This window comes from Zalophus californianus, chromosome 5 (assembly GCF_009762305.2).
Source record: "Zalophus californianus isolate mZalCal1 chromosome 5, mZalCal1.pri.v2, whole genome shotgun sequence".
Taxonomy (NCBI): Eukaryota; Metazoa; Chordata; class Mammalia; order Carnivora; family Otariidae; genus Zalophus; species Zalophus californianus.
In genome coordinates, this window is record NC_045599.1 from 122735754 (window position 1) to 122751120 (window position 15367).

Here is a 15367-nt window from a genome sequence, read left to right on the forward strand (position 1 = left end):
GACTCCTTATTAGTCACTCAAGGTTTGCATCATTGTGACCCCATGTGGTGACTTCCAATTGATTGGTTGATAACACAAATCGAATACCCTTGGCATGTTTGAGATAATACAATTGTGTGTGTATTGGGGGCTGGGGGAAGTCTTGTAACATTGCTATAATCCAGAACGGTATTAAAATATTTATTATTGTGGGGCACCTGGGTGGCTCAGATGGTTAAGCGTCTGCCTTTGGCTCAGGTCATGATCTCCAGGTCCTGGGATTGAGCCCCACGTCAGGCTCCCAGCTCAGTGGGGAGTCTGCTTCTCCCTCTCCCTCTGCCTCTCCCTCTGCTTGTGCTCTCTCTGTCACTCTTTCTCTCAAATGAATAAATAAGGTCTTTAGAAAAATAAAATAAAATAAAATAAAATAAAATACTTATTATTGTAAGTAGCCTAAAAATTATAAGGCTAGAAATAATGAAGAGATAAGCCCACAGACTGATAGTTTTAAAAAGTAATGCATTTTAAATTATTGTATTTATGTATGTTTTGCCTGCTATTTTAAGTGTTTAAGAAAACTAAATTTTTAGGTTTTGTGGGTTTCTTTTTTGTTTCTATTTCTTTTTTCTTTTCTTTATTTTTTTAGGGACATGGTTAGTAGACACTGTCAGCTTTCTAAAGAGATTATACTCTGCCTCAATGGAATAAATAGTAAAGAATTTGCAACCATCTTTAATCTACCACATTAACTATATGAAATTTTTCCCCCAGAGATTCTTTCTAAAAATTTTAAATGTCTTAACAAATTATTTTTCTACATGAAAACTATTTTCTGTAGCAAAATTTAACAGACTGATTATTAATTACATTGCAAGCAATGGTTAGTATGCCTCTTCACAACATAAAAGTACCATAGACATTAAATAATCTTAGCAACAGTTAAAGTGATTATACCAGAAGAAGAAAGTAAAATACAAAAACATAAAATTATATGAATGAAACATAAGGGAACCACTCTTAGAGCCATCTCACTGTTAGTTAACCTTTTTAAGAACTATGTGTAAGACACTGTAATAAGTGTTTTGTCCAGATTGTCTCACTTATTCTTCATAAAACCCAATGAGGTATGTTCTAGTATTGTTTGGACAGTTGCATAATTGTACAATTGTATATTTATAATTGTGGGGAAATGATAACTTGAATTAAGTAAATTGCCCAAAGTCAAAAGATCAAAAATGGCTGAATTCAATCCAGGATTCTGGGACTAAACCACAAGGCAAAACCTGGATACTCACAGCTCTGTGTTGAACAAGGATTGTCTTGTACACTCTCCCTTATGGTAGTAACAAGATTAAGGAAGTTTCTGCTTTGTGTGTGTGTGTGTGTGTGTGTGTGTGTGTGTTTTAATCATTGTTCTCAACCATTTAATTTATTGAAAGGAGATGCTGCTCTGGTTCTTGACTTAGCACCAACCATTCTTTTGTTTACATAGAGTTACAGTTTTATTTGTTGTTTTGCTCTGTACTGGAAACATAAATAAAGTTTTCTACATTATTTTCAATCAAGCGTTGTGGTATAGTTTCTTTGTGTGTTTGGAGTGATACATACATTGTCTTTCTGGGATTCATCTCCTCACCATGGAGTAAAGAGAGCTTTGGGTTCTTTTCAGCATGAGTGATAACGTTAAGAATTAGTATGCTGAGAAGGAGCCACTGGGCACAAAAAGAAGGTTGTAAATGAGATCCCAATACATAGGCACCAGGTGATTCTTTCTCCTGTTCACAGAAGCAATCCTCCACCGCTAAAATCCATCCTCTCAGGGGGCTCAATGAAGGCTAACCAGTCTGATGCATGTGTAGGCACCAGTCCCATTGACTGGCACTTATAAACAGCCAATGCCAAACCATGAGGTTTCCAATGAGATACATCAAACCCTGAAGAAACTTCTGGCTTGAACTTTCTAGCATCTTGAAAGTGGCTGAAATGGCCATAGGTGCTTGAATGGGCCGCCAAGCCATCATACACACCATCGTAGTAGGGAAGATGGAGATCGTATTGCCTGCCATGTACATGAAGAAGAGGCTCATGGGAATCTGCTTGAGGGGACCTAAGGCAATGTCCCAGCAGCGCTTCTCCACCAGGATCAGCTCTGTCTCTTGCATGCTGGCATCAGGCACTTGCTTGTCCAAGTAACTGACAGGGCACAGTGAGTCTCCCTGGCCACTGCCCTGGTCACTTCGGCTTCTGCTGCCTCCTCCAGGCCCGCTCAGCTCAATGGCCCACCTGAAGCACCGGCCTCGGTTGGCCACCAGGCTCCCCTGTGCCGTCATGGCCATGGCTGCCTACCAAAGCTGCGAAGCTCCTTACTCTAAAGCAGGACCTGGACCCAGGTCCACTGACACCCGCTACTTCTTGGTCTTACTCTGCTGTGTGTATGTTTTAATATTGATTTTTCCTATTAATATGTGGGTACTTTCTTCCAGTTCCTTCTTGAGTAAGAGACACACTTTTTTTTTAGTGCTTTCAATTATATCTTGTACTTTTTTAGCTTAATTTTATAAAATTTAGAAATAATTATGTAGAAAAATAATCACCCATTATTTCACTTTCAAGAGTAGGTTGTTATTTATATATTCAACTCTTTATGACCTTTCTTCTACACATTTTCTACATTGTTTACACTGCACTGGCCATTTTGTGGCCTGCTTTGTATTTTTGTTTACCATATCATAAACATGTTCTAATGTTACTGAAAACATTTTAAACATCATATTAAAATTTTTGTACTAAACATTTCAAATATACACAAAAATAGAGTAGTACAGTGAACTCCATGTATCTGTTATGCAGTATCAAAGTAGCTAATAATTCATCCAAAACTATTCCTACCCACCCCGCTCCAACTCCTACATCATTTCATCTAAACATTACTTTCAGTATTTGAATGTTATTCAATCTCATCTTGAACCACATTTTGCTTATATAAAAAATCTAGTTATCATTGAAATCTCATCACAATGTTCCTGACTAGATTAAACACACTCTTCTATGATTATATTAAGAATAAAAAATGTATTTGTGCTCTCATATGAACATCTGTGCCATATGAAAACTTTCTCTAACTTCCATGCTGCTGCTGAATTCTCTAGCATCTACATGACACATTGACATACCAAATCCATCAGGTTAATGAAAAAGCAAGGCTCTGGTATTAATCGCTTTTGACACCATAAAATCACAACTAGTAACTTTGAATACATGTGATAAATTGCAGACACAGTTGAGGGTTCTGAGGCAAGCATTAGAAAGTGAACACACCTTTCATCTTAAAATATTAACAGCTCTGCACGGTAAAATTTTTCTTTTCATTATAGACTCAATTTGTTTTAACACTTCATTGGCCCTCAACTTCGCTCCAAATAGTATTTACCAGCCTGATTTACGTTTCCTGTCCACATAATGAAGATAGTGAAAAATGCCTGCCCTCCATATACTGCCTCAGAGGCCTTGCTAAAATTCTCTCAATAATCTTTTACATCAGCAAAAAAATTTAGGAAAAAAAAGTCTCTGTGACAAGAACTAGGGATTGCTTATGAGGTAAAAGAACATCTTAGAGCCAAATGCAAGGACATCAGGTTATGCGACCATAGGCAAAATTTCATTTAAAACCCATTTCTGAAAGATTTACAGCTCTGCTGATGTGGTTACCATGGGTCCCACTCTAACTTAAAAAAAAAAAAAAATTGCGATCTTTTAAATTACATTTGCCAATCCATTTGGGCAGAGAACTTAAGAAAAAGGACAAAAGTAAAGTATTTTACTCTTTCTCAATTAATTACTTTTCTTGCAAATATGTGCTCATTCTAGAATTGAGATACATATTAGGAACTCTTTTTGCATTGTTCGCTCACTTTGCATTTAATTCTCATCCTTTCTCTCTCTCTGTAGTCCACTAAGTACGTGGATGTTAAAATTGCACTCCGGTCCCATATATTCACCAGTGTAATTTGGTTCCTATGATTTTTATTAACAAATATTTGCTTCCATTTATTGAATGCTTACCATGTGTCAGGCACTTTACAAACTTTACCTCAAAACTTCACCCCACAACCATGTAAGGTAGATGTTGCTACTCCTTATAACAGATAAGTGAATTGAACATCAGAACGATTAAGAAACCTGCCTGTGGACACTCAGGTGCTTGGGTTGTGGAAGAGCATAGCTTTGTTTGAATACAAAGCCTGTCTATTCTTGAATATTTTCTGAATAGATGATAGAAGGATCTTGCTCTACTAATGCTCATGTCCTTATGCCACTTTGACTGTTGATATAATAAAATACTGTTAATTTCAGTTATATCATTGTCCTCTTTGGAAAATTTATAATTCAACTAAAGTATATTAAGCTGTCTGTATTTACAGATACATAAAAGTTAAATTTAGAAGAATCTTTAAAAACTAGTTTAGCCCAATACAAAAAAAAAGTTTTCTTATTCTTTCAATGTTTTGGTTTTAAATCTAAAATAATCTGTAGCTTTGACCTCTGCCAGAGACATGGAACTTAGGAACTACCATCTGAACTCTTCCCATCCCATCTGCCATGTCTAGAAAACTAATTCTAATTTTATAAAAGCAAAAAGAATTTTAGCATCATGGTAATTAATTATTGCTTTTAAAACACTATTAACAAGTGAGGAAATGACAGATGTTGGCAGGGATGCGGAGAAAGTGGAACCCTCCTACACTGTTGGTGGGAATGCAAGTGGTGCAGCCACTCTGGAAAACAGTATGGAGGTTCCTCAAAAAGTTGGAAATAGAGCTACCATACGATCCAGGAATTGCACTACTGGGTATTTACCCCAAAGATACAAATGTAGGGATCCGAAGGGGTATGTGCACCCCAACGTTTATAGCCAAACTACAGAAAGAGCCTAGATGTCCATCAATAAATAAATGGATAAAGAAGATATGGTATATATATACAATGGAATATTATGCAGCCATCAAAAAACAAAATCTTGCCATTTGTAACAACGTGGATGGAACTAGAGGGTATTATGCTAAGCGAAATAAGTCAATCAGAGAAAGACATGTATCATATGATCTCACTGATATGAGGAATTCTTAATCTCAGGAAACTGAGGGTTGCTGGAGTGGTGGGGGGTGGGAGGTGGGAGGGATGAGGTGGCTGGGTGATAGACATTGGGGAGGGTATGTGCTATGGTGAGCGCTGTGAATTTTGTAAGACTGATGAATCACAGACCTGTACCTCTGAAACAAATAATACATTATATGTTAAAAAAAAAAAAGATAGCAGGAAGGGAAAAATGAAGGGGGGGAAATTGGAGGGGGAGATGAACCATGAGAGACTATGGACTCTGAGAAACAAACTGAGGGTTTTAGAGGGGAGCGGGGGAGGGGGATTGGTTAGCCTGGTGATGGGTATTAAGGAGGGCACGTATTGAATGGAGCACTGGGTGTTATACACAAACAATGAATCATGGAAGACTACATCAAAAACTAATGATGTAATGTATGATGATTAACATAACATAATAAAATTAAATAAAAAAATACTATTTCACTTAACCTTTGCTTCAGGCATTGCTCTGGGTTCATGGTTGTAGCTGAAATACTTCCTTTCTTGGTTCTTTTTAGTGGGGCTCTGTGGGCATCAAAACTCTTCAGTCTCTTTATGTCTGATTATGTCTTGATTTTGTCATGAGAATTTGGATGGGTTGTAGAATTCTGGAGTGACAGCTATTTTCCCTCAACATTTACTGTTGCTTTTGAGAAGTCTGTTGTCAATCTAAGTGCTTTTCTTTAAAGGTAAAATGTCTTCGTTAGGAAATACGACTCCAGAGGTAACTTTTACTGTTTTTTCTTTGATGTTCTGAAATTTCACTATAATGTGTTTAGAGGTAAATTTATTCTATTTATGCTTCTTGGCATTTGATTTTCATGTTCTATCTGAGGAAACAAATTTTTAAAATTCTGAAAAACACTAAATAAATGTCTCTTTTAATACTGCCTTCATTCTTTTTTTGGCAAGGAGCGGCAGAGGGAGAGAGAGAGATTGAACCACAAGCAGACTCCATGCCCAGCACAGAGCCTGACTCGGGAATTCCATCTCATGACCCTGAGATCATGACCTGAGCCGAAACCAAGAATTGGACGCTTAACCAACTGAGCCACCCAGGTACCCCTTAATATGGCCTTCTTATCAACTCATCTTTTTTTTCACTTCTCATTCTGGCCTCTATGTCTCTCTCTTAACTCTGCTTTCAAGTATTAAACAAGCATTTTTATCCCTCTGTATTACTTTCATTGCTACCATTCAGTTTACTAATTATCTATTTATCTCTTTTTGTCCATTGACTTTTTTTATTTCTGTCAAAATATTTTTTTATTCCTGGGATTTCAAATTGGTCCTTTTATTATTATTGTTGTTATTATTATTATTCATAGCCACCTGCTTTTTTCCCTGAAAACTTTTCTTCTTCTTCTTCTTCTTCTTCTTCTTCTTCTTCTTCTTCTTCTTCTTTTTGTAAATATGGATATGGTACATTTTTAAATCTCTGCTAATACATCACGTATGTATAGTTTTTAGACTGCCATGGTGTTTCTAATTTCTCAGGAGTAAATTTCTTATTTATAAAATATGTAAGTGATTTTTCATGACCTTGATTTTCCTCATGTAGTATGGAATTTTAGTTTGTAAGATTGTTCCAGGTCTTTCTTTTTAACCCTTTTTTCTGTACCTGTTTCTCCAGATCTACTGAATTTTCAGGTGTTTCTACTTGGCTACCTTCAGGCGCAGGTGTTAGGTGGGTGGTTTGGTTGTGAATCTTTGTTTCCTCCCCCACCATATCCTTCTCCATCTCTTCTTCTAACAATGGTCTGCTGAGATAGTGATTTTGATTTTGAGTCTGACTATATCTTTCAAAAATCTAAACAAGAGAAAAATATATTTAATATTTTTTAAAGATTTCACCTATTAGATTATATTTCATAAACTGAAACAAAAATTCACGAGCCATCTTGAGCAGAAATTTTACAATGACATATTAGTTAGAATCGTAAGATCACATAAGGTCACAAGAAATTTTTCATTCTATAAAAAAATAAAGTTCAAATTCAGAAAGGACAAGGAACCTACGTGCTGCCACACATTTGGTGAATGGAATATAGAAAACTATAAACCAATTCTCCAGACTTCTCACTTCTCTACCCCACATAATTAATCCTCCTTGTGCAAAATGCTCATTGACTTCTGAGAAGAAAGACTGATGTTACTTTCATTCAAAGAAATAGTTGTCTTAAAATATCTCCAATTATAGATTAGTCTTGGTCCATAAGGCTGATTTGGCCTGTACATACATGTGTTTAGTTCACTTAAGAGTTGATAGTTTACATGATTTCTATTACTAAAAGTGAGAGATAAAAAAAAAAATTCAGACGGGAACACTTGGCAGCTATAGGCAATAGTCTAGCCTGACAGTAATTACACAGGGATGAGTAACTACTGTGTCCATTTCATTGGAACATCGTCGTTCCTTCACTGCTCCCCATCCAGCTGCCTTACTCATTTATACCCCTTGCCTCTCCTCTGAGTTAGGGATCGCTGGTCTCAAAACTCACAGTGCTGTAACGCATCATTGAATTTCCATGTTTCTGCTACAGTGGTGCCTTACAAAGATTTACCATAAACACCTCATTACACATTAGTTTTACCAGATTAACTATTTTCTAGTAAAGCAAAATACTTTTTAGTAGACATTATTTTCTAGCACCCGGCGAGTAGTGACAGGTGAGGGACTTCTGCAAAGTTAGACAGCAGGGAAGATGGCTTGGGCACCTGGGGAACAGATGCCAAAGAATTCAGGAGCCAGACCAAGGGAGAGAACAGAGGGTGCTGATGGTGTGTTTCACTTTCTTTCTAATGGTGCTGGGCACTTGCCCTAAAGGCTTTACACTACTACTAGGCAGCATGAGGTCTCTGTCATTTCCTTGCCCCTTTCCCGTGAGGGCACAATTACTTGTGGGACTGAGGGTCTCTCTAAAATTGAGTTCTAGGGCTAAGAGAAACTACCCTGAGCCAGAAGGTCCTCCTCATTTGCCTTCTGTACCAATAGCGGGGCCTCCTTATTTCACTGGGGGTAAATTGAGGGTTAAGTGTCAGAGGAATTAGAATGCACATCGGGCAGCAGCCAGAAAAATACCCCTCCAGCAGCAGCTGTTGTAAGAACTACCCTGTTTGGTATAGAACTGATCAACAAAAAAACCTCAAAATGATTGTTGTACCTCTGTGTGTGTGTGTAACTTTTATTAAGACCTTACAGTTACTAATCTAGTCTCTCCATTGGCAATCCTGGCCATACATTCAGACTCTAAATGCCATTAGCCAAACTTAATAGTCATTTGGGTTTTCTGCCTCCTGGCTATCTTTAGCTCATTACATTGGAAATCACCAGTCTGAATTACTGTATATTTGTGTATTTGTACACATACATAGAGATAAATTTCCACTGACATCCAGTAATATTCTCAGAGAGTGCGCAGATAATATGGAGTACAATGTGGAGGAAGTTTTCTTCGTGGCTGCAAACTATGTATAGACCCCCTTCTGTTTGCTCTTATGGCATCTTATGCTGACATCCATGTGGAGCTCACCAAATGTATGTGTTTCCTAGGGCTGCTTGACCAAATACCATAGATGTGGTGTCTAAACAACAGAAATTTATTTGCTAACAGTTCCGGAGACTGGAAGACCAAGATCAAGGTGTTAGGAGGTTTGGTTTCCGTTCTTCCCTTAGCTTGTCAATGGCCATCTTGCTGTGTCCTCACATAGCCTCTTCTCTGTGTGTCCAGATTTTCTCCTTTTATAATGATACAAATCAGGTTGGACCAGGGCTCACCCTAACAACCTTATTTTAGCTTAATCACTTTTTAAAGACCCAATCTCCAAATACAGTCATAGTCTGAGGTATTAGGGGTTAGGACTTCAATATATGAATTTGGGCTGGGGCACACAATTCAGCCCATAACACCAGGCATATTGCATTTGGTCACTTGATCTCTCTCTCACTAAAAATGAACCACTTGAAGGCAGGAGTCATGACATACTTATCTTTGTGTTCCTTATATCCATCATTTTTGATTAAAAAATATTTACAGAACTGAACAAGCTCACAAATATAACTATGATGTTTTGTGGCTTTTTTAAAAAAGATTTTATTTATTCATTTGAGAGAAAGAGAGAGAGCGCACAAGCAAGGGGAGAGACAGAGGGAGAGGGAGAAGCAGACTCCCTGCTGACCTGGGAGCCCGACTTGGGGCTCGATCCCAGGACCTGGAGATCATGACCTGAGCTGAAGGCAGATGCTTAACCATCTGAGCCACCTAGGCACCCCTGTTGTATGGCTTTTAAAGAAGTTTTATCTGGTCCTGACATATTTGGTTGGGAATGAGAGGTGTCCAAGGGACTTAGCTGCAACTAAATTACTCTTTAAAAAAAAAGATTTTATTTATTTATTTGACAGCGAGAGCACGGGCAGGGGGTGGGGGCAGAGGGAGAAACAGATTCCCCACTGAGCAGGGAGCCCAGCGCAGGGCTCAATCCCAGGACCCTGGGATCATGACCTGAGCCGAAGGCAGAGGCTTAACTGACTGAGCCACCCAGGTGCCCCCTAAATTACTCTTATAAAGAAATTCCCAGATCTAGGCCATATATTCAGAGATAGGTGAGGAGTGTAATATCCTATTTAAAATGAGTGGCAGCAGAAAAATAACACAAGGAAAGAAATAATAAGAGAACATGAAAGGATAAATATATATTGGGAGAGGCTGGTTCCCATATCAGATAAAATAAGCCATTGTTTATACCTTCAAAGGACTCATAACTAACTTAGAAACAAATATATTCAAATGCTTAGGAATCCGTAGGAATAAAATATGGACAAAATTGTATCAGTGGGTAGGAGTTAGCAAGCGCTGCAGTATTAACAGAGACCAAATTCCATTGTGGTCTAAAAAAATGGCTGTGGGTTTTGGTGAGCAAAAGTTGTGACTGCATTGAGGACAGTAGGTTAGAGTTGGACTTTTAAGGATAAAGGGGGGAAAGCAGCACAATTTAAATTGTGCTTGGTTCCAGAATTTGGAAATCAGGGATGGTGAAATTATCAGGAGGCAGTTGAAAAAGAAAAACCAGCATAGTTTTCATAGCACAAATCTTGTAATTATTTTATTGACTAACATATTGCCTTTTTAAAAATGTTCTTTCAACTCTGAACAATGAACTGTCATGACCATTTCAATCATAACATAAATTAAGTCTACCCGGCATAAGCTTAATGTTTTCAAAGGATAAATAGCTAATTAGTCATAACAAAATGACTTATCCTTCTGTCTAGCTGGCAATGGAGTTAAAGTTCTGAGATTTAGGTCATGAATCGCGAGGTGATGGGTTCCCCCCACCCCAATCATAAGCAGGGAAGAAAAAGAAAATATAGAAAAACCCATAAGATGTTTGGATGTCAGTAATCTACTACTCTCAGCTCATAGGAAAATTCCTGTTCGCTTTAAAACATAACAATTGGCAAGTACTTTATGTCACTTTATCCTATACACATGCCATGGCATTACTTAATTTTTTTCTTATCTATTTAGCTCTAGGTGTTGTTTCCAAATCTTCATGGTCAAATGACAGTTTATATTGTCTTCAACAGAAAAATCAGCCCACACTTTAGGTATATCTCTTGGAAAATACGTGTCTGTCCATTGATGTTGGCTGAGTTCCTTTCTTTCTTTTTTTTTTTCCTGACCTGGCGTGGTTTACACTTCTCTCATGTTTATTTTAGGAGATATATGTCCTAGCATGGAATGCAAATTAGGAGTACAGAGCGTTCTAAACTAGTTTCCGTTTGACATTATTCAATAACAGATTATTATGATTGCTTCAAATAGTGTATGAGGTATTCCTTGGAACTCAGGTTTTACATTCATTTATTATAGTTTTTTCAACCTTTGTTATAGATATAATAATTAAGATTATTTTAAATGTTTTACTAAAGGTGTATTACAAACCAATTAAGAGACAATTAGATTCTAGGAATTTACTGTATGCTTTTATATAAGGAGTTGAAATCCCTTTCTTCTGCATGCTGTTCCTTGGAGTGTTTGAACTCAGAGTCATTCCTTATTCTACCTCCTCTCTGATCCCCCCAACCCTATGCTGAACTCCATGTATTTTAGGGGGGGTCCAAAATGATCTTCCTCAATCATGTATCAGATAGCTTCTGAGTGGATTTGGCTAGCAGTGGGCACTATCAGGAGATTGGAGATGAGAGAAGGGAGAGTCCAAGGCCCGCTCTTCTTCCCTTCCTTCCTTCCTTCCTTCCTTCCTTCCTTCCTTCCTTCCTTCCTTCCTTCCGTCCCTCCCTCCCTCCCTCCCTCCTTCCTTCCCTCCCTCCCTCCCTCCCTCCTTCCTTCCTGTCCATCTGTCTTTTTTCAGTATTATTTTTGTGTGTGTATGTATATGTTTTTAATTTTTGTTATTAAAGTATAGTTGACATACAATGTTATCCAAGACATTTCTTCACCCCTTTCTTTGCATCAGACAACATATCCATCTGCACCTGTGCACTCCCTGCTTCCAGCTCCCACATAACAGGCCCTCCTAGCTTCCTCCAGGTGAGCCAAGCTCTTTTGGTTTCCAATAACCCCATCAATTCCTTTGTCCCAGCCTAGGTGTAGTGGCAGCTTCTGCTCTTTCTAATCTCAGGGTTACCACATTTTTCCTCTCACTTGGAGTCTCAGGTCTGTCTATTAAACCAATGTCACTCCTATTTTAAATACTTGGAATGATTATCTTTTTCTGGTTGGTTCTTGATTGATTCATTCCATTTCTTCTTTCTTTATCTGATGATTCCTAAAATCACGCTCACAAATCTCTGTTATTATTGTAATCATCATTGACAATGAAATGTGTGTATTGCTATCTGCAGGGCACAGTGATCAGTGCTGTAGATAGTATAAGGGGTAAGACTAGGCCCGAGTAGTGGAAATGGTAAGAAGGAAGGCAGAAATGCTGACATACATATTGGACTTCTGAGTTCATAGATGACTCAACATATGGACCTTGCTGAATGAAGATACTAGTGAGGAGTATTGGAGCCTCTGATTTGACAAAACTTCGGGATAGAATTTCTTTATTCATCCACAGATAATTATAGGCTCTAACCAAATAGCAGGGTCTTTGCTAGGCGCTAGGATGAGGTACTAGGCAAGACTAGGAACATACAAGATGCAGGGGGACTGCATTCCTTCTAGAGGCTCTAGGAGAGAGTCCATTCTTTGCCTTTTTCAGCTTCTAGAAGCTGCCTGCATTCCTTGGCTTATAACTCCCTTCCATCTTCAAATCCAATTCAATTTTATCACTCCAAGACCTCTGCTTCTCTGACTCTGACTTTCCCTGCCCCTTTCCTCTTTTACTTTTAAGGACCCTTATGATTATAGGGGGCCCATCCGAATAATCCAGAATAATCTCTCCGTTTCAAAAAACCTCAACTTAATCACATCTGCAAAGTCTCTTGCTATGTAAGGTGACATATGCAGAGGTTTCAGGGATTAGGATGTGGCCATCTTCTGGGGACCATTATTCTGCCTACCACCCCCTGAAGCATTGGGATAGTGACAATCAGACTTTGCAAAGGAGATGCTAAAAGCAATAGGTAAACCCAGCTGGGTACCACATGCCTTTCCTTCCCTCCCTTCTCCCCTCCCCTCTACTGCTCCCCCCCCCCCCCCCCCCCCCCCGCTTCAGCAGTTCTGCTTTCTGGTGAACTCTGCACAGAGTCCAGAGAAAGACTCGCTGGTTGTCACCTCCTCTGTTCAGGCCTTGACCGTCAGGAGCCTGCTCCCTTTCTCTCCTGGGTCTTCCTGTCCTTCAGTTTTGAAGTTGGTGGCATGGTGGCTGCCCTGGCAGGCTCTCTGAGAAATGTGGCAGAGAAGCCAGTCAGCAGCTACCTAGCAGCCTGAGCTGGGCAGCGTGGGCTCCAGACTCACCCTGGTCCAGTTCACCATGTGAGGGGGCAGCATTCAGTTCTACAAGTAAACAAGTATCCACAGGCAGTTTTCTTGGAAGTAGATGTGCCTTAGTGTCAGGGAACAGCTGCTACCAACAGTCTATCAGCAACACTAATATTTGTTTTTTCAAAACAAAGTGAGACTTGACCAATATCAAGGAGCGATGCTGTGGGATTAGAAGACAGAAAACGTTAAGCAGTGCTTAGAAAATGACCCTGGAAGCTGTAGGGACACAGACATTCCAAAGGGCTGTGTGGATTTAATGTCTCCTATTAACATGCTGCTCATGTCTTAATGAAAGCAAAGAGCATGGGTTTGACAACTGATTCCAAAAAAGCATGACCTTGGAATGATTGTGATGAACAGCTACTTATTACTGTAGCACTTCATCAACTGCTAAGCTCTATTCAATGAGATTGCAAGGGACAGCTAATAGGCGCCTAAATATGTAAAAAATCTTACCAATCTACCCCAGTCTATGGGTTTTGAAGAAGCAGAAAGAAGTGACCAACTCAACCTCTGGAAATAATGGAGGATAATATTAAAGAAGGTGGCATTGTCCCACTTCATTATTATTAATCTTAACAGTGTAACTATAGTTGTTTGGTCTAATCAAGGTGAGGAAATCATAATTTCATATGTTACCGTTATTGGTACTGCAGTCCAAGCAACAAATATGAATGACTTTAAGTCAGTAGTTGGCAAAAAAGGAGAAAGCCACAAAAGACACCAGAAAACCACACTGAAATCAGGTTTATAGCTCCTGGATAATTGCTTGATTCTCTTCAGAGACTGTCAATATTCCGTTCATTGTTACTACCAATAAATCATTGCTTTTGTTCAGATGGTATCACTAGTATTTTTATTGTAATCTAGATACATGCAATGGCAAATAAAAAGTCACTCATTTTTGCCAAGCTTAAAAAAAAAAGCAATAGCTAAACCCCAAACTCTAAGATAAACTGGCAAATTTGCATTGTTTCCCAATACCCCTCTTTTTAAGAAAGAGTTTTCAAAAATCAGAGAGGTGGCAAGACTCTTAGCAGAACTGATGAAACCACCCAGTTCCTGGATAGTCAATTGAAAACTTTTATTGGAGAACAGTTTTGCAGTATTTTTTTTTTTTTGGAAGATTTCTCTGAAATTCCAATTTAGGTCACAGCAAACAAGTAGGCAATGACGAGTGGTGGTAACAGTTTTTTCTCAGCAACTGGAAATAGGTGTGTGCTTTGTGTGAAATGAGGGCTCAGTAGTATGCACCTGTGGGATCTCCCAGCAGTGGCTGGACCCACACATTCTGTGACCTTGCATCCATACTGATAGCCGTAAGTAGTGCCCCTTCATATACTCAAAGGACAACACCAAATGCATGAAAATCCCATGTGAAAGGATATTTCTAGACTATGGATTCATGTATTATAAAGGGACTCTTCCCAATTTTCTGCTGAATATTTTGAGCAGAAAGGTGGAATTTGTAAGAGATAGAATGTAATCAAAAGAATTAAGGGATCAGAAAGGTGTTCCTAACCAGAAACAGGGGAGAGGAATGGATGCCTACTGTGATCTTGTTCCATTTAGGGCCTAGGGTGTGTGAAGTGAGCCCTAGGACTTCTATGGGGACACATCCTGGAAGAGCAGAAGCACTTCTCTGGGGAAGGATACTCTTCTACAAACTTGAGAGTACCCTACATTTCTCAGCTCTGTTCAGGAAAATTAAAGGACAGTTTCAGTTTTATTTTGTTCATAAATGTCTATCACCCTCCCCTCCCTCCATGAGATTTCAGAAATAACGCTAAATTGTACATCTGAGAAGTTTGACTCAAATCAATTATCTAAATGTGGGATTGATAAAAACGACTATTTAAGTAGCACTGATAACTGATGAAAAGGATTGTATTGCTCCCCTACTTGCCCCCTGGCTGAAGTAACCTTTTAATTGTCAAAGTATCATGATGAACTATTTCACAAGAAGATTAAAGATTTCACATCTAGTTCCCAATCCTAAATTTATGCATGTTGAGAGTAGAGATCCTTCTCTTTCAGCCAGGAAACAAATTTCACAATAAACAACTTATTACTTTTTAAAGTATGGTGTAAGTAATAAGGTAGAGCATAAGGTTGATATTTCTCAGTAGTTTAATTCACAGGGCCTGGTCTATTTGGAAAGGAAAAAAAAAAAAAACTGTTTTCTTTTGTTTGCTAAACCCTCTTTTTTCCAAAATCCTTCTTGTCTGGGAATGGGGAGGTTTAGATCACTAGCAGGTATGGGGGGAGACACAGTAGTCAATGCTAAATAGGCAATG

The 15367-nt window shown here is 38.6% G+C and overlaps 2 pseudogenes; one reads left to right on the top strand and one right to left on the bottom strand.

Annotated features, from left to right (window-relative positions):
• Positions 1-1758: 1758 nt before the first annotated feature.
• LOC113929212 lies at positions 1759-2342 on the bottom strand (annotated as a pseudogene).
• A 3470-nt stretch (positions 2343-5812) lies between these two features.
• On the top strand, positions 5813-13824 carry LOC113928473 (annotated as a pseudogene).
• The last annotated feature ends 1543 nt before the right edge of the window (positions 13825-15367 follow it).